General features: G+C 53.2%; 1 protein-coding gene across 2 annotated transcripts in view; it reads right to left on the reverse strand.

The window, feature by feature from the left end:
- Positions 1 to 19,193, reverse strand: part of RAB11FIP4 (RAB11 family interacting protein 4) — a 117,583-nt gene that overhangs the window by 96,748 nt on the left and 1,642 nt on the right. The window lies entirely within an intron of this gene.

The raw sequence follows: 19,193 nt of genomic DNA on the forward strand, positions 1-19,193 counted from the left end.
CCGCCCTAACTTGGGCCCGCGTGTTATCAGAAAGAATACCTTTGCCTCAGCATTGAAACCATTTTGTGTTGGTGGCTGGCCCCTACCTGAGGAAGGACCCCTCCTCCAGGAGCTGCAGGGGTAAAAGGCGCTGGTGGGAGGGGGCTCCGTGAGCGAAGGTGCTCAGTGCACCATGGAGAGGGGCCGTGTGGCTGTGGGGCATCTCCAGGAGGGCCAGTCACACGGTACCCAGGTCACCATCTCCTGGGCTGGAAATGCCTTTGAGATCCCCAGTGTGTCCCAGCCACCAAGTGCCCCCTCATTCACAGCCTGGCCACTGTTGAGTCCCTTAGGCCACCCAAGAGGGCCGTTTTTGGTGTCTGAATAGGAATGAAAGGGACAGAAGCCTGGGTGGTCTCTGAGGTGGACTGGCCAATGCATCCGTCCATCCATCTGTCCATTCCTTCAGCAAACGTCCCCTCCGCTTCTCAGCCAGACTCTGCCCTGTGGGAGACAGACTAGCTCCCAGGAAGCTCCCAGGGAAGGAACAGATGTCCTGCCACATTTCTGAGTGAACTAAAAACAGCCTAAGGAACAGCATGTAAGTGTGTGGATCACTGTTAACACCACCACGTGTCCAGGGGCAGTAGGATGTCACCTCCAGGCTCCGGAAGTGGACAGAGCTGGGCTCGAATCCCACCTCCTCCATTTACCAGCTGTGTGACCACGGGTGACTGGCTCAACCTCTCTGAGCAATAGTGTCTGCCTCACGGAGTGTTAGGGTTTAAAGGGAAGGACATCAAGACTTAGCCTGGAAGCTGGCACAGAGCAAACTCATTTATCTGGATAGGCGAGCACTTTTATAGGCAGACCATGCCTGGAAGCTGGCCGTGAAGCTGTTCAGACAGATCACCTCTGTATCATGGGACTGCAGAATGGACCTCAGCAGTGGGGGGATGGTGATTTTGGGGGTGCCAGCTGAGAAAGGCAGGGAGGAGGGAGAGAGCAGCTGAGGTCATGGGTTTGGGGACCACCCACTGCCCCGTGTGGCTGGAGGGCAGGGGGATGCTAAATGTGGGGGACCCACAGGGAGGGGACCCATTGGACTCTCCCCTCTGGTGGGTGGGGGTTTAGTAGGGCCTGACGAAGCAGGTTTGCAGCTTGGAAGGTGCCCAAAGCTCCCGGTGCCCAGTGGAGGGAGATGGGAGGCTGGTGACGAGGCCACCACAGTCCAGAAGAGGAGGCCATGCTGGCCGGGTCTGCATGCAGGAAGGAGAGGGGGACCAGGGGCAGGGCTTGCTGGATCTGAGGCAGGGGTGAGGTGCAGGGAGGGAGGGGGCCTGGGTGACGATGGGGACAGTCCCTGGGTGGACACCCTGGAGGAAGGCGAGCGCAGGGCGAAGGGGTCAGGGGCTGAGTTCAGGGTGAGGAGCCGAGGGACATCGGGAGGATTTTAGTTGGCTGGGGATAACTCTCCAGGGTCATTCCCTGACCAGCAATCCGGGTCCCTGGGTGTCTCAGATACAGGGCCCCCTGGGCAGGCCTGGTGGCTACCAAGAAAAGGGTCCCCTCCATTTGTTCTAGCTAACGACATCGACCTGTCTCCAAGGGTGGCAGCTCTGACTCCTCCCCATGGTGGCAGATGCAGGGAGCTCCTCGGGGATGGGGCATGGGGGTGGCCACCTGGCCGAGCATGAGGAGAAGGTTCTGACTTGATGGCTTCAGTGACCGGGACTCGGAGAAGGCCGCAAGTCAGGACAGAGTCCCCCAGGGGTGCCCTCAGTCGCCCAGCCAACACCAGGGCCCCCAGGGCCCACTGTGGGCAGGTCCAGCACCAGCTGTGCTGTGAAGAAAAGGAGGAAACACATCTCTGTTCACTCTGTGGGATGGAGAAGATGCAGTGAATACCCACCTTGGGCTTCTGATGGACCCAACCAGAGCACCTCTGGCTTCAGAGGGCCTGTGAAACACCTGGACATCTTGTTTAAATGCAGGTTCTGATCCAGTAGGTCTGGGGCGGGGCCTGAGAGTCTGCATGTCTAACCGACTCCTGGACCTGCCAATGCTGCTGGTCCCTGGACCACACTGGGAGTGCCGAGGTTCTAGGTGACCTCTAAGGACATTTCCAAGATTCTGGAGCAGGAGTCCAAGAGGGAGTCTAATCTGTGTATGCCACTTGGAACTCTAGGTGCCAGCGTGGCGAGGAGGGTTGGGAGTGGGCCCCAGGACAGGTGGGTTACTCTTTCCTAACGCAGGTGGGTGGTGAGGCCAATTCCACAGCAAAATGGAATCTGGGTGAGAGGTGGGCAGGTGAGGCATGTGGTCACCCCTAAAGATTGAGGACCCGTCAGTCCACAGCACTGCCTGCCCCAACCTGGGGAGGGGAGACCTCTGGTGGGATCTCCCTGGAGAAGCTGGCCGGCCCTCCGGCGGCCCTGACCCTGAGCGGTGGTGGTGGTGGGGGTAACGGGCATGAGGGGATGCCATGTCTTGCCCCAACTTCCTCTCTGCTGAAGGAGGCCCTGCTCTCCCAGTGGCTGGCCCCATGCAAACCCCTGGGGGAATCCTCAGGGACCAACTGCAGGGGGAAGGGAGGGCCTCGAGTCCATTTGTTCGAGGGAGCTCTTTGCACAGGCAAATTTCTTTTCCAGCCGGCCAAGCAGTAAAAACAGAGGCAAGAGGCCTCATGTGATTTACGCCCTTGTTTATAATTTATACCTCTCCCCCAAAGAAAGAGGATTGGAAGTCTGGGGCGGAGGGAGGAGGACCCAATGTCAGGGGGTCCCTGGCACGTCCTGGGAGGGCCTTGCAGCACCAGGACACTAGGGCTGTGGTACCCACACACCCTCGCCTCATTTACCCTCATGCCGGCCCATGAAGGGAGGGCTCCTGGCTCAGGAGCATCCGGGACAAGGAGGGGATCGCCCTGCGAGGGGGGAGGCCAGAGAGCCTGACCCAGCATTCTGATCTGGAGCCTCTGCGGCCTCTGGGCAGAGGGACGGGGAGCTCCCCAACCTGGTCATCCCAGCATGGGTCTGCTGAGTCTGGCAGCCAGCGTGGACGCTGGAATCTGCATTTCCAAAGGCCTCCCCCAGAGTCAGATGATGAGAGCTGGGAGGGGACTCCCAAGTGAGCGGCTGGTGACCTCACACACAGGGACCTACCCCAGGCCTGGGCGTTGAGCCTGGCACGTGCCCTCTGAGGCTGGCAGGAGGCAGTTACAAAGCTATGGGGAGAATATCCAGCAGCATCAGGGAATACAGAGGGCTTTGCCATCACCCCCTCCTGGGCAGACTCAACCCACAGTGCTCACAACCTCCCTAGGGGCATGATAGGTCCCTGTCAGCCCCCTTGCTGGGCTTAGAGCTCCTTGGAATAATAGTAATGGTGATGATGATGACAAGGATACAATAATCGACAACATAAGCAGTTATTATGAGCCAGGCGTTATTCTAAGAGCTTTACATGAGTTAATCCATCTACACTTCCCAAGACTTTGAAGTAGTTTCTATTACTACCCAATTCTCCAGATGAGGAAACTGAGGCACGGAGAGGTTAAGGACCTGCTAGGAACTGACGGAGCCAGGAATCAAACTCCTAGAGCCTGCACTCTTCTCTGCTGTGCGATGTGACCTTTGCAGTTCACTCTGTATCTGCAGTGGCAGCACAGTACCCGTCAGAGGGCAGGCGTGCACATGTTTCTCCATCCTCCTCCTCTGCCTCCTCCTCCATCATCCACACCTGGGGCCCCAAGGGTGGCAGCAGCAGGCACACCAGCCGCAGCTCCTAACCAGTGCCATACTTCCTCTTCTAAATGTCCCTAAAGCAACAGAGAGTCCATAAAAATACCACCCACCCATAAAGATGCACCCGGCACTGGGCTGAGTGCTTCCACTCATCCTTTCACCCCACGCTCACAATAACCCTATGAGGACAGCATCACGGCATCCCCACATCCCACATGAGGCTCCGTGAGACCTATCCCAGGTCACAGAGCTAGCAAGTCGGAAGGCTGGGAGTTGACCTCTGACCTATCCAGCCCCAGAACCTGAGTCCTTGACCACAAAGCCCTCCTGCCCCCGCAAACCTTCATCAGGCAGCCTCGAGGGCTGGAGAGGGACTTGTGTACAAATCACACAATTTCAGGGTGGAGCTCAGAGTGAGCTGAAGCTCCTAGGTTCTGAACTGGTCCCCTTGGACTTCATTTATTCATTCACTCACTCAGTCATTCAAGTAACAATTACTGTGCTCTTGTTATGCACCACACCCTGGGCGAGGTGTTGGGGGCAGAGCGGTGCATGAACCCAGCTCCGTCCTCGCAGTCTGTTTCCCCAGAAAACCACAGAAATACTGTTCCTCCCTGCTCCCCCGGGGCAGGCTGGGAATGCAGAAGACTCATGGGACTGAGAAGCTGGATTGTCCCACATATCTATAGTTTCTCTCTGCCCAGCATCAGGGTGCCCCTCACCTGGAAGGTGCGCCCTGACTCGCCTTTGGGGAACTACGCCTCCGATTCTGGGTAGTTTGGGTGGCCCACCTCTGGGGATGGACACCTGACCAGGGGCATCTGCCAGTTAGAGATTCCCCTGTTCCAGGCATAATTCTTTGCATCAACTGGGAAAACAGCAAACATCATTAAAACATTTAATAGACGTTGGGAAGACATTTGGTACAATTTATCATCTGGTCTTGAATAACTAACAAAGGGAAAATGGGGTGGGGCTGGTCTTTATCAACATGCTAAAGACTATAAACCTAAACCCAGGGAGCAACATCATACTTAATGGTGGTAAGCGACAGTCACTCTTTTTAAAAAAATAAGAAGAAAAGGATGATGGGGTCCTGCTTCTGCCAGCCCCACCAACCCTCATACCCACCAGCTCCACCAGCTAGTCCAAGACCAGAGCAGCGGGCAGGGAACAACCTCCACCCACCAGCTGTTTCTGGCTGCCCAAGACCAGCTCTGTGGTCATCTGTGCTCAACCGGTTTCAGCCTGTCCCTCCCCGAGGCTGGGCTGCTTCTGGTTGGTTTTCCTGCCTTTGGAGGCTGGAGTCGTCCCCTGATCCGCAGTCAGGACACCTGACTACCTCTTGCCAGCCCTTTCCCTCTACATTAGACCATGTCCCATAGCAACCCCAGCCTCGGCCTCTCCAGGACTCACCACTGCGTCTGGGATGCTGTCTGTGAGACCAGCCAGGGCATCTGCAGCCCAGGCACCTCCCAGCCCGTTTTCCTTAACTTGCAACTGGACCACACGGCCAATGGGCCAACACACATCGCTCCCAAGCCCTCCTAAGTTAGGGTGACGTCTCCAGTGCCCACTGGTTCCAACCAGTTCTAGAAATGCTGGGGCCTCCCATCTCAGCTCATAAATATAGGAAAAGAAGGTATAATAAAATTATTACTTTTTGAAGAGGACATGACTGCTGACCTAGAAAAATCCAAAGAAATCAACCAGAAAATTACTGGAAGTAATAAATGAGTTCATACCAGTGGTGAGATATGAGATAAATTTACAAAAACCAATTGCATTCCTATATGCTAGTGACATGCAGCTTAGAAAAAAAATCAATGGCAAAAAAGTATTTCATCCTCAGTAGTAACAAAACACATTAAAGATTAATTTAGCCTAATTGTAAGACATTTATTTTTAATGCTAATAGTTGGCTCCTATTGGGAGAAGTATATAGTAATGATGGCAATACTCTCTAATTTAATAAGTTTAATGCAATACTAATTAAAGACCTTGAAAATGTGTTACATACTTAAAAAAATCCATAAATGGTGAAGAATAGCAGAGGCTTTTTTGTACGTAATGTAATGTAATGATGGTGACTTGTCTCAATTTTAAAATATAAAACAAAGCAAAAAAGTCTTTGAACATCAAAAAGGATAATGATGGTAATGGATTATAACACATGGGGAAGAAGAGAATTCATAAGTCCATAGTGATACTCAGAAAAGGGGAGGAGGAAAGGTCTTTACAGAACAACGTTCCAACTTCAGAAGGAATGAAACAATTAGAAAAATCACCATTTTTCAACCACCAATGTAATTTATGCAGGCAAGGAGCATCAACGGATGCTAAAGCCATTGTGTGAAAAGCTATGGGGGAAAGGAATATTTACCCTGTCTAAGGTACCACTCCACAGATCACTTGTTAATTACAAAGGGGGAATCACCATTATGCTGAAGAGATCAGGTGGATATGGCCTTAAGCAACTGATCAAACTTAGCATCACCAACAGGGACAAACTGACATCACGTGGCCCCTTACAGGATGCTCTGAGAAGTACGCACCATCACCTCTCTGCCAAAAATTCAAGGAAACAATCAGACATATTCAGATTATGGGACAGCCTACAGGACAACTGGCCCGGCCATGGCAGAAAAATCTCAATATTAGGAAAGCCCAGAAACACAGAGACAGTGCTAATTTCAAGGAGATGAAAGCCACGTACGACAAACCAGATGCAGTATGTGATCCCTGACTGGATCCTGGATCAAACAAAAGCAGCTAGGAAGGACGTTTTGAGGACACCTGGGGAATCTGAATATGGACTGAACAGTAGATGATGTCATTGCATTAATATGAAATCTTGGGGGTGATGGTGGTACTTGTTCAGGCAGGAGACTGTCTTTGTTCTTACACTTTGAAGTGGTTATGGGGAAAATGTCAAGATGTCTTCACCTACTTAAAATGCTCCTGCAAAACAAAACAAGACTAAAGGAGATAGACGAGAGCTGGTTAGATGATCAACGAGAGATGGAAACAAGAGGCAAAGACGGTAAATGTGCTCAGGGCGGGTCTGGGTGAAGAGTGTGGGGTGCGCATCCCACTCTTCTTTCAGCTTTTCTCTTGTAACATTTTCAAAATCAAGTGTGAGAAAAAAACAGAACTCTGATGGAATTCAGTTCTCATTTAGAAATAAATTCAAACGAACTTCATAATAAATTCCCAAAGGGTAAAAGTTAAATCTTCGTACAAATTGGGTGTTGTAAACAAAATAGCTTATTTATTCTTGCTAAAGATGGGAAATAAGTTCCTAACTACTATAGAAATGATAAATATAATTAGAAATAAGGCAGACACGATATAATTGAAGGGGAGAAGTATTCAAAGGTAGGAAAACATTTGAGTAATAAATGCGATCAACAAATAAAAAAGGAAAGCAACAGAGTAAGAAAAAAATGACAAACGGCACTGAAAAAATATAAAGAACCCATTTAAAAATATAAAGATCAAAATAAAAATTCCCCTCGATAAGTGCTCAGAAGAGATGGATACAAGAGTTTATGCAGAAGGAAATAAGAATAAATAGCAACATGAAAAAAAAGGCAAAGTTTCATTAGCAATTAAAAATGAAAATGTAAACAAGTCTGAAATCCTATTACACACCCATTAAACTGGCGGAAACAAACTGAAAATAATACTCAGCGTTGATGGGGATGTGAAGAAAGGGGCTCCCTCCTGCCTTGGGCAGATCTGCTCTTTGGTAAATCTGGTGGGCGGCAGAAGAGGGAAAGGGCAGGAGATACAAGGAGAAATAAATGACCATCGATGGCCCCAGAAAGAGTGGCCAGAAGCCCAAATGCCTCTGCCAAAGGAACAGGCAAACAGGCTCTCGATTCTACCCACTGGGTGTCCAGGATGTGGCAGCAGGTGTCTCTGGCAGTGCCCACTTGGGGCTCGGGGTTTGAGAAGCCCACACTAGGCCAGTCCTCTGGTTAGTTGCCAAGCGCCAGGCTGGGAACAGAGGCCAGGCAGGCTGGGACCCAGGGCACAGTCAGTGGCACTGAGTGAGGTCCAGCCCAGCACAGAGTGCAGGGGGAAGGCTTGGGGGTGCCCAGGACTCCTCCTCCACTCTGTGGGAGCATCATCTGGGAGCACCACTCCCTTTGGGTTACGCCCTGCCCGCACCAGCTCAGGGGCTGGGCCCTGCAGAGGCTGCTGGGGACCCAGGGGTTGACCAGCCAGCCCAGGTATCCCTACAGGTGGGCCGGGCTCAGCGAGCTCGCCAGGCAGAATGCAACACTGTGGAGAGATTAATAGTGTCTGGCGCGAGGACCAACTCTGGGACCAGGTTTAAGCAGAGAGGTGACATGGCGCTGTCTGGCACTCGGGCACAGGAAACAGCGTTAGGTGGAAAGGGGCCAAAACAGCTCATAGGCACCGGTCACAGCCACACGTCGGTCACCGCCAAGGACAGGACATGGATTTTAAGGTCTAGAAACACAGTTTACTGCTGGTTTGCTTTCTTGTCCTATAAAGTCGTTTAAATTTTTTTTTTTTTTTTTTTTTTTTAAAGATTTTATTTTTTCCTTTTTCTCCCCAAAGCCCCCCAGTACATAGTTGTGTATTCTTCATTGTGGGTTCTTCTAGTTGTGGCATGTGGGACGCTGCCTCAGCGTGGTCTGATGAGCAGTGCCATGTCCGCGCCCAGGATTCGAACTGACGAAACACTGGGCTGCCTGCAGCGGAGCGCGCGAACTTAACCACTCGGCCACGGGGCCAGCCCCTAAAGTCGTTTAAATTTATAAACAGACAACAATATTTGGAACTTTTTTGTTTTTAAAATAAAGAGCAGCTGCCCTCAGGAGGCTTCCCAAAAGTGAGTGCAGGCCCGTGAGCCACATGAGCTGTGGAGGCATGTGACCGTCCTTGAGCTGGCAGGCACCCTCCCCTGGGCTCGGGCCCCATCACCCAGTCACCTAAGTGGGGTCACGGGAGACTAAGGAAATGTGTCTTCACAGACTGTGAAGTCCTGTAGATGGCCTGGAAGCCGCTCTCTGACCCTCCCTTCTCTCCATCAGGTTGAACACCCTTCTCCGTGCCCCTGGACTGGGGCAGTGGCCTTGCACCTTGGCCTCCTGTCCCCCAGCCCCAAACTACTTCCCGATGGCTTTGTCTAAAACACGACAGAGCCATGTCACCCCTCTGCTTCAACCTTCGGGATAAAATCCAGCCTGTCCTCTCCAGCTGGCCTCCACCGGCCTCGTCGCCCCGCCCCTCTCTGCCCTGGCCTCCCTCCTGCTGGGCACGGCCATCCTTCCCTTCCGCCCTGGTGGACTCTGCTCAAGGCTCAGGCCCTGGAATCATCTCTGGGAGACTTTCCCACCTCTGGGCAGAGGGCATCTGCTGTCTTCACCCCCCAACCACACCTGGCCAGGCCTCCCGCCCCGCCCTTCTCAGGGGTTAACCAAGATTTCTAACTTAGAACGCCACCTCACAGTGGGGAGCTCCCTCAGGGAAGGAATCCTCGCACGCTCATCACTGCATCCTCTACCACCAAACCTGACAGAGCAGATGCTCAAAAAGATCGGTGAGAATGAAAATGGACAGCCCACCCAGAAAACCTAGAGTCAGTGGTAATGGCCATGTTAACAGACACTTATGCACTTACTATGTGTCACACATGGCATTAAGGGCTTAACACACGTTGCTAATATTACCTGCACTTTACAGATTAGGAGACTGAGGAACAGAGAGGTTAAGTAACTTCTCAGAGTCACACAGCTAGAAAGTGGCAGAGCCGGGTCTCAAACCAGGTGTGCCTGATGCCAGGGCCCCAGCTCCCAACCACTTCTCTATGGCACAGAGAGAAAGTTAAAGCTGGCCTGGCCTGAACTGAGACTCTGGAGGGAGGTGAAGGGGACGGGGAGAATGAGGGGTCAAGGCCAGCTGGGGCCACAGGGACTCCGCGGCTGAGAAGGGCCTGCAGCTCCAGCCAAGAAGATGGAGGAGCCTGAAGAATGTGGACAGGGCACTGGCGGAGTGTCCAGTTGGAGAGTCCAGCCTCTGCCCCTGCCCTAGAGGCCCAGGACTGCGGAGAATCACGAAGGGCTCCTGGCAGGAAAACAGAGCAGCCAGAGAAATGCACGCCTCCTGGGGCGCTTTTACCACCACTTGAACAGGAAGTGGTAGAGATGCATAATTCAGGGCTCGGTTGCAGGCAGCTTCTCTCTGCTCCAACATCTCAGCTCCTGCTGGCACCTGCTGCCTTCCACAGCAGCCATCTTCCCGGCTCGCACAGCGCTGGGGAGCCCGGCCTGCAGACCCATCCAGGGCCCCTGGCAGTGCCTGCCTGCCGGCCCTGCAGATTATAAACCTCCTAATTACGGCTCCTGCCAGCAGCTGCTCCATCCTCGAACCTAGACCACCCCAGATTGAGAAAGCCAGGTGATGCCTCGGATTTGAGGTTTCTCCAATGTCAAATTTCTGGAACTCAGATCTGATCTTTCTCCCCGTCCCCTGACTCTCAAAGAACCTGGGACTCCTGATGGCAGGCAGCTAAGGAGGCAGCTTTAGGACCAGACAGACCTGGGTTCGTGTCCCAGCTCCTCCACTGATGATGGGAACCTGGACAACTCACTTCATCTCTCGGATTCTCAGGGTTGTTGTGAGGAGGAAAGGGAAAGAGAAATACGAAGGCAGACAGCACGAATCGTTCCCTCATCCCCTCTGGCCACAGAAGGTCACCAGTGGCTGCGGGAGAAACTTTGGCCATTGCCCAGGGGAGGCCCACGCCTGGAAAAGTCCCAGGTAGACGAAATGGATGGGAGGGGCTCTCCTAGGATTGCGAGCAGCAGGGATGCAGCACGGGTCCTGGAGAAGGTGGGCTGAAGAAATGACGCCAACAGGCACCGCGCTATGTCTTCATACGTTATCTCCGATCCTCAAACCAGTCCCACACATAGGGGTGATGACGTCCATTTCACAGATAAGGAAACTGAGGTCCATCCATCAGAATAAGCACCTTGTAGATAATCTGGGCTTTCACTTCTTTCAGTAAGGCTTCAGCCCTTGCCAGACCCAATGGCACATGCGGGAAGTGAGAAGTCATAAAAACAGCTAACTCCAATGAGGGTGGGCAGGTGCTGGGGTTGCTGCCCATCCAAAACTCACCTGAGCCAGCCACACAGTCCCAGCTCCTGAGCCCCCCACGGGGTTACCATCTGACTCCTGCTCCAGCCTGGGCTCTCCCCCTCCTGCCCTTCCTGTGCCTTCACCACATAGAGCTACTTGTCACTTCCTGAAAATGGCAGTCCCCACCCCTGGATCTGTGCTTAGGCCTTGTGCATGGTAGATACTCAGTAAATGCTGGGTGGTGGATGGATAGATAGGGAGGCTGGGGAGGCTGGTGGAAGGATGGGTGAACAGATGGATGGACAAATGGATGGATGGGTAATGAATGGATGAGTAGACGGGTCAATGGATGGGTTGATGGGTGGTTGGGCAGGTAGATAGATGACTGGGTTGTTGGGTGGGTGGGTGGATGGATGGATGAGCAGTAGATGGTTGGATGGAAGGGATGATGAACAGGTAGATGGATGGATAACTGGATGTGTAAATGGACGCATTGTTGAGTGGGCAGGCGGGTAGCTGAATGGATAGGTAGAGGAAAGATGAGCAGCAGATGGAGTTCCAGGAGACAGACTTTAGCTCATTGTATGAAAAAGAGCTCAGCCAGAGCCTTGTCAATACGTAATGGCCTTGCCTTGGGAGGCAGGGAGTCCCCATCTCTTGGCAGGGCTGTTCTGGGGTGACGCAAGCACTGAATGGGCCTCTCCTCCCCTTTTGGTTTTTGTTTTGGGGTAAATCAGCCCTCTGTCTACCCTGTCCAGGTACTGGCCTTAGGCTGGGATCTCCCTGGTGACAGAGCCCACTACAGGCCCATGTGCAATCAGTAAATGCTTTTGGAGGAAGCCGGCAATCTTCTCTGAGTTTTGTGCCACAGCAAGTGAGACGTGGGTTGGCCTCAAGGTCTCAGGTCTAAAGGGACCTTAGAGATCCTGAGAGACATAGTTTGGGCTCTGGCTACCAGGAGGCCCACTCTCCTCTTGGATCACCGGTACACAAACTTCTGGATTCTGAGCTGTTTTCTTCCTCTTGTCCCCAAGAGCATTCATCTGTGACAATGGGTCCCTCCACAGTGACCCTAGGGGTGGCAGTTTGCAGGGAGTTGGTGGCCCTAAGCTATGACTCCTGGTGGGTCCTCCAAGGATGAGAAGATGCTAGGAGAGGGGAGACAGTGAGGGGTAGAAGGGTGCAAAGAGTCCAAGTCTAATTGGGGGGTGGCTCCAATCGGGAGCCCCTGGAGGGGGCTAGCGGTCACGTCAAGAGCACGTTTGAGCCATTAGTTTAGCTCGAGCCAGTTGTTGCTCTATGCCAGGAGGAGGCAAGGGCAGTGCTCAGCCCGAGGCCAGGCAGATGCACAGTCAGCACCCTAGTGGGTACACGGGCGTCTTGAGATGTCTTCCGGCCTGGAAGATGAGATGCCCCTAACCAGGCCAGCTGAGTCCCTGGCCCCCCACCCCTGAGCCTGGCTTTTAAAGGGGCCGAATCACACCTTCATCAGGTTCTGTTTTTCCCTCATGTAAACTTCTCTGTCATGGGCAGTGAGACCTAAGGGCCAGGGGAGAAGAAAGGGGAGAAAGAGCCCAGGGTCTGATAGGAGGAGCAGGGCTGGGGTGCATTCCCTGGATATTTCTATCCACTGCTGGCTCCACATCTCCACTCAGGCGCCAGTTGCATCTCAGGTTCGCAGGCCAACATGGAACTCCTCACTCCTCCCCAACCCTCCTCCTGCCTCCGTCTTCCCCATCCAGCAAACAGCAGCCTCCAAATTCTCCAACGCTCTCCTTCTGTCATACCCCGCTTCCAATGGGCTCCATTACCCAAATCCAGCCACTTCTCCACTGCTTCTCCCCTGCTCCTGCCTCAGCATCTCTCACCTGGACGAGACGACAGCTCCCCACCGCTCTCTGCTTCCCCCTGCCCATTCCCCCGCCCATCCTCCCCCATTCCCCCACCCATTGCCCTGCCCTTTCCCTTCACTCCTCTCTGTGCCTCTAACCCCCAGGCCTCCTCCTGCCTCTGCCTGGATCAGTCGCCCCCAGATATCTGCGAGGTGCAGCCCCCACTTCAATCCAGGCTCCACCTGAACGTCCATCCATGACAGGAGAGGCCTTTCACGGTCATTCTAAGGGCAAAAATCTTCCACCGGTTTCTCTTTCAGTACTTTATGTTTCTTCCTAGGACCTAACACCACCCAATAGTAATTGTGACTCCCTTTTTCAGCCCTCTGCCCCCTTCCATCCCCTACCATCAGAATGTAAGCACCAGGTCACTCCTTTTCCCAGTGCCTGGAAGGAAGAGTTCCGGCAAATAGTAGGTATAAAGGTGTTAATGGAAAAAAAATTTTAATCCTAGAATGTATTAAGGCAAGCACCAAACGCAAAAGGTATTTCCATTAAGACTACTCTATAAAAATTTCAGGGCACTCACCCCATCACGTCGGGGACAGCAGCTAACCCGGGCATGACATTCACTGTTTCCAGGCCAGCGGGCATTTTCCCCTCCATCTCACCCTGGGTCTGGTTCGCCCTGCTCTGACTGTCAATCCCAGCCAGCTGTCAGCCTCTCCTGCGTGCGCTTGACCTGGTGGGACTGCTCAGGGCCTGCGGTGGGGACAACGGCTGGATGGGACAAAGGGGCTGCTGCAGCAGGAGGTGAAGGAGGCCCCCCACACACACTCACTCCAGAGCTGGCGCAGAAACCCCCTCTCAACCCCATGCAAATGGACCTGTGAACATGGGCATTCCTGTTCACACCGAGTGGCACGGAGTGGGGCACCTGTGTGGGACCCATCAGGCACTCGGCCGCTGCAGCAGCCCCAGATCTGCACTGCCCTCCTGAGCTGGGTTGGCCAGTGCAGATGGTGGGGGAGCCCCGGCCCGGGGAAGGAGAAGCGGTCTCTCAGCCATCCACCCCCCAACCCCCAGGGTCCTGGGAGGCAGGCGGGAATCCTCGGTCAGCACCTCTCCTAGCTCTTCCTCTGGAGCCAACAGCCGCAGGCAAGGTGCTCCTCTCCCTGGCCTGCTCCCAGCCCCACCCCCATCTCCTTTCTCCTTCTGTGCTTCTTTGGTTCTCTTCCTGGTGCTGGGGAAAGTTCCTGAGCCTCAGAGTCGGGCCAGGTCTGAAAGCCACTCTGCCTGCCCAGCCTGGTGCCCCTGGGCCCTTGGGCACCCACCTGTAAAGGCGGTAAGTTTGACTTCACGGGGTGAATGCCCGGCACCCAAGGGGATCGCAGTCTATGCTTGGAGATTCTCCACCCACTGAAACCCCTCCGGGCGTGTCTTGCTGTTTGGAAGGCCGGATTCTACCCCCGATTCAGATCTCAACAAGGGCGGCACGGACACAACCGCCCCCCACCAAGCCCTCCACAGCCTGGGGCTTCTTCCTTCTCTAGAACCCAGTGCCTTGAGAACAAAGCTATAACCACAGAGGTTTGGCTACATAAATTCATCAAGAATGTCTGACAAGATGCACCAGTCCCCGTGAGCTTTCTTCACACACCCCTCCTCCCAGCACAGCCAAACCACGGTGCAGGCACGCAGAGGCCCAAGGGCACTGGGTGTCCCAACTGGGGCTCCCCACCCCCTCCAGAGCTTGCTGCCATGTGCTCACTCTCTCTGAGGGGACCACAGCATCAGTCCCACCTTCCACAGTGACCTCCAACCCCAGCTCAGGGCTGCACCCAGAAACACAGGAAAGAACAGTGTCTTTGTGCCCACTCCCGTCCTGCTCCCCACTCAGGGGTCGCAGGCACCCCCCGCCCCTTTCCTGCCAGATTCGCAGAACCTGGGCCCTCTTTCTCTTTTGCCAGCTCTGTCGTCTGTAGCACGTCCCCTTTAGAGTGGGGCACATAGAGGGGGCCTGTTCTCCAAAAGAGCCTTCAATTCGACCATTCAGGAGACACTTACTGGAGCTTTGCAGGCCTTCCTGGCCCTGCCAATTCTGCCCGCCTCTGCCACTACCTGAGTCAGGATGCTCTTCCTCTCTGCCCAGGCGTCACAGTCCCCTCCCGGATCCAGCCTCTTTCTCGAACACACATCCCATCTCGCTGCCTGGATCTTCCCACCGTCTACAGAGAACGGGTGAACCTCTCCTCATCTGGCTCTGCCTCCCCTTGAGTGTCTCCTCCTGTCACCTGCCCACCTCCCGAGCTCCAGCCACAGATGTGGGGCACACAGCTGCTTCTTCTCCAGTATCTAATCCCCCCTCCTTCTGAGCAGAACCCAGCTTGAGTTCAGGGTTCTCGTGCCCCTGGCAGCCCAGGATCTTAGAGGTGGACCCCAGCCCCAGGGCTTGCCCCTGACTAGGCTCGGTCCATCCTAGCACCTCAAGCCCTTTGCCAGTTCAGACACCCAGGCAGTGCCACATCTCCCTCGTGATACCCATTAGTCCAGAGGGGACATGGGGACTAAGAGAGGCCAGTTGAGACCCTTATTTCATCTCCTGCTCAATGTGAACAAGGAGGCACGGTGCCCCAGTTGCTTGTGGCCATATCCAGGGGCAGCCACAAAGAAGGGAAAATGATAGACTAGTCACAGGTTAACTAAAGCTGAGTCACCTCCCCCAAATAACCAACAACACCCTTTTGGATGTTGGTGTGGAGCGCCATCCAGGCAGGAGGACAAGCCCACTGCCCAGAGGAGACGGTGCTATGTGAATGGACGGCAGAGACCACTCAGCTACTTCTGTTTCCATTTTTCTAGCAACAAGAATGCTCTTCAGATTGGAAAAGGGAGAAGAATACATAACAGGGAATGTGGCCCAAGATCTCTCTGGCTGCTTTCAGCGTCTTCCATTCCTAGACTGCTGATGGATGCAAGAGGGGCTGGAAGTCCAGAGCTGGACGAGGAGGGCGGGTTGAGGACACCAGAGACTGGCTGCAGATCTTGACCGAAACCCCCAGGAAACCCCCAGCCCAGAACAGCCTCTCAAGGATGCTTGCAAGTGTTTAAAAAATAACAGGAGTGGCAGCAATTCTGACAGTGTGCCTACTGTGTGCAGATACCGGACTAAGCACTTCACAGGCAGTAACTGACTCAAGCCCCACGATCACCCTACGGAATGGGGACTATTATTACCCCCATTTTATGGATGAGTAAACAAAGGCCTAGAGAGAGTAGGAAAAAAAGCTAGATGCCAGAGTCAATCCGGGTTCAGGGCGCCGGGCCATCATATGACAAGGGTACCACCCCTGCAGTATCACAGACTTTCGGGGTCGGGCAGTGTTGCTTCACCTTCTTTCAAACACCAAGCTTTGTGTGTCTGACATCACTCATGTTTTCCTCAAACTGTCTTGTCTTCTCTTTTCTACTATGATTCCTAAGTCAATAAATTAGGGGACTATCGAGACTAACCTAATACACGTGCAACCTCGTTATTAACTAAAGTCCAGACTTGATTCAGACTTCCTTCGTTTTTACCGAACATCCTCTTCTTGTTCCAGGATCCCACCCAGGACACCACATCTCCTAAGGCTCAGCTTGTCTGTGACAGTTTCTCAGACTTTCCTGGGTTTTGATGACCTTGACAAATTTGAGGAGTCCTAATAAGGTGTTTCATAGACTGTCCCCCAGTTGGGATGTGTCTGGTGTTTTTCTCATGATGAGACTGGGTTATGGGTTTAGGAGGAAGATCATGGAGGTGAAGTGCCCTTCTCGTCACATCATATCAAGGGGACATGCTATCTACATGACTTATCACTGTGGACGCTGGCCCGGGTGACCTGGCTGAGGGGTGTCTGTCAGGCTCCCCCACTACAAAGGTGCTCTTTCTCCCTCTTCCCACACTGTGCCCTGCAGAAGGCACGCACTGTGCACATCTGACGCGGAGGGAGAGGAGCTGTGCCCCGCCTCCTTGATGGGGAAGTATCTAAATAAATTATTTGAATTTCTTCTGAACAGGAGATTCTCCTGTATTTATTTATTCATTCATTCAATTATGTATTGATATTTGTATGGCCTCAGCGATATTTATTTTCTACTTTGCAACCTAGCGTATTTTGATTTTTGCAAAGCATTTGAATCTGGTCCCCCTGGAATTCTGGGGGTAGTTGGTAAAATGTGGCTAACAGCTCTGAGAAGTTCACTGAACCTGATGGATGGTAAGGACCCCCCCCCCGCCCCCCCCCCCCCCCAGAGCGGTTGGGAAATCAAGGTCTCTACCTGATTTTTAAACCAACGAAATAGAAACTGAGCACAGCATCTTGAAGGGATCCACACCTGTGGAAAGGACATCCCTATTTTATAATGCATATGTGAATGTGGTGTGTAGCGAGAAGGGAGGCAAAACGTATTTCTGTGGGGCTCAGTCATGAATACAGCGTGAGCAGACCGGCGGCAAGGCCCTGTCCGTGGTCCTGCCCTGGGTTCACAATCAGCCTTGCGGCTTCGGACAAAAAGCACCCGTTTCTCCAACCTACAGGCAGCACAGCATCTGAGAGTGACTGACGCAGAATTTCAAATTCTCTCAATTGTCTGGTACAGGGGACGAAATGAACACGAGGAAATGTAATAGCAATAAGGTCCAAGTAACAGGTTTAGAGTTAAGAAATTATTGACCCAGACAATGGGCCTCTCTCTTCAGTAAGTCAGGATCATTAAAATTTAAAAAAAAAAAAGCGCACTTTAGAATATAAGAGACCTAAGGGTCATGACAATAGGATGCATTGCACAGTTCTGAAGAGGAAGCTGGTTTAAACAAAACAGCAAAAAAAAAAAAAAAAAAAAAAAGGACATTTTGGGACCAAATAAGGAAATCTGAATAAGGTCTGCATATTAAATGAGATGAGAATTTATTGACGCAGAAAAGTGCTGATCATCTACTGGAAAAAAATCAGGTTACAAAGTAGCATACACAGCATGATCTCATTTTATGGAGAAAATCTACATATAAGCAGACAAACAGCTCTGGAAGGATGTCACCAAGGTGTCACAGTGGGGTTCCCTGGGAGACGGGAACATAATACTTTATTTTTGCTTGTCCATATTTCTAATTTCCTGTAGTGCCTATAAACTGCTACTGTAATGATACACGATTTACATTTTAGGAAGAAAGAAATCGCTGACCCTCCTCCAAGAAGTTTTCTAAGGAAGATCCTGGGGGTTTCAGTGGCCAGAAACTTAATATGAGTGGAAAGAGTGGTGCACCACTCAAAAGGCTGGATCGGTGCTGGGGGTCTCCTGGTCCAACCCCTTGATCTATTACTAGGAAAACTGAGTCACACAATTAGTTGACGGCAGTCCCAGGGCCAGAAGCCAGAGGCTGGCCCCTGCTGGGTCATATGGAAACGGCCTGGGGCTTCAGGAACAGAGGGTATTTGGCCTGGAGAAGGGCAGATGGGAGGGTGCGGGTGGAAGGAGGGGAGGGGGCAGGAGCACTGTTTCCAAATATTCAAAGGCTGCCATGTGGAAGAGAGACCCACGTGAGTCCCTGTGCAGAACCCAATGACAAAGTGACAAGTAGGTTTGGCTCTAGAGTGTCTGAGGGAGAAGGTTCTAACAACAGGAGCTGTCCAGCTCGGGGACAAGGCGGTGAGACTTGCTGAGGGCTCAGGGCTGGGCAGACGGCTCGAAAGCCCCTCCCATAACCGAGGCTCCACGGTTCTGGAAGGTCAGGTCCCAGCTAGAGCCAGGCATCTTCTCCCCGCAGCCTGTGTCCTGACAGGAGGGAGCGCAGGCTCTCCCCACGCTGGGGGCTGCTCAGTCGGTCTCCAATGAGGGATGGGCTTGGCTGGCCTTTGGGGAAGGATAAGGATCATGGCGGCTGTAAGAAACGTCTTTGAGCAAAGCCCCACGGGGTGGGGTGGGGGGGCCAGGGCCTGGAGGAAGACTTGCTGGGCTCCAACGAGAAGTGCGGCAGTGAGTCCCCTGGGCTGGGGGACCCGAGTTCTCAAACTTGACACCTGCCTCCTCCTTGTCCACCTACTGCTCCAGGCACTCCCAGGTCCCAGCCATGCCCAGGTGCCATGGAGAGATGATTATCATCTTCCACTTGCAAGGTGACAGGGAGGCACAGATCCAACACAGCCATGCCCTGGCTTCTCCCATGTTCTGGAATGCTAGGCCCAAGCTGACCCAGGAACACAATGCCAGCCACTGCCCATTTGAGGCCTGTGGCCCATGCTCCCCATGCAGAGCCTGAGGCCTTAGGTGGCCTTGGAAACTCACTACTCAAGGCTTCTGTCCCCCGACCATCTCAGAGTGGGCAGTAGCATGAGGGTGGGGATGCTCTCCTGCCAGGTGGGTGCCTTGTCCTCCCCTCCAGACAGTCACCAGTCCCTGTGGCCCTGGCATGAGAGGACACTGATCTATAGGGATCTATGACCTTCCTCTGCCCACCCCACTGCCAGCACCTGGC

Source organism: Equus przewalskii, chromosome 10 (genome assembly GCF_037783145.1).
Source record: "Equus przewalskii isolate Varuska chromosome 10, EquPr2, whole genome shotgun sequence".
In the NCBI taxonomy this organism is placed as follows: Eukaryota; Metazoa; Chordata; class Mammalia; order Perissodactyla; family Equidae; genus Equus; species Equus przewalskii.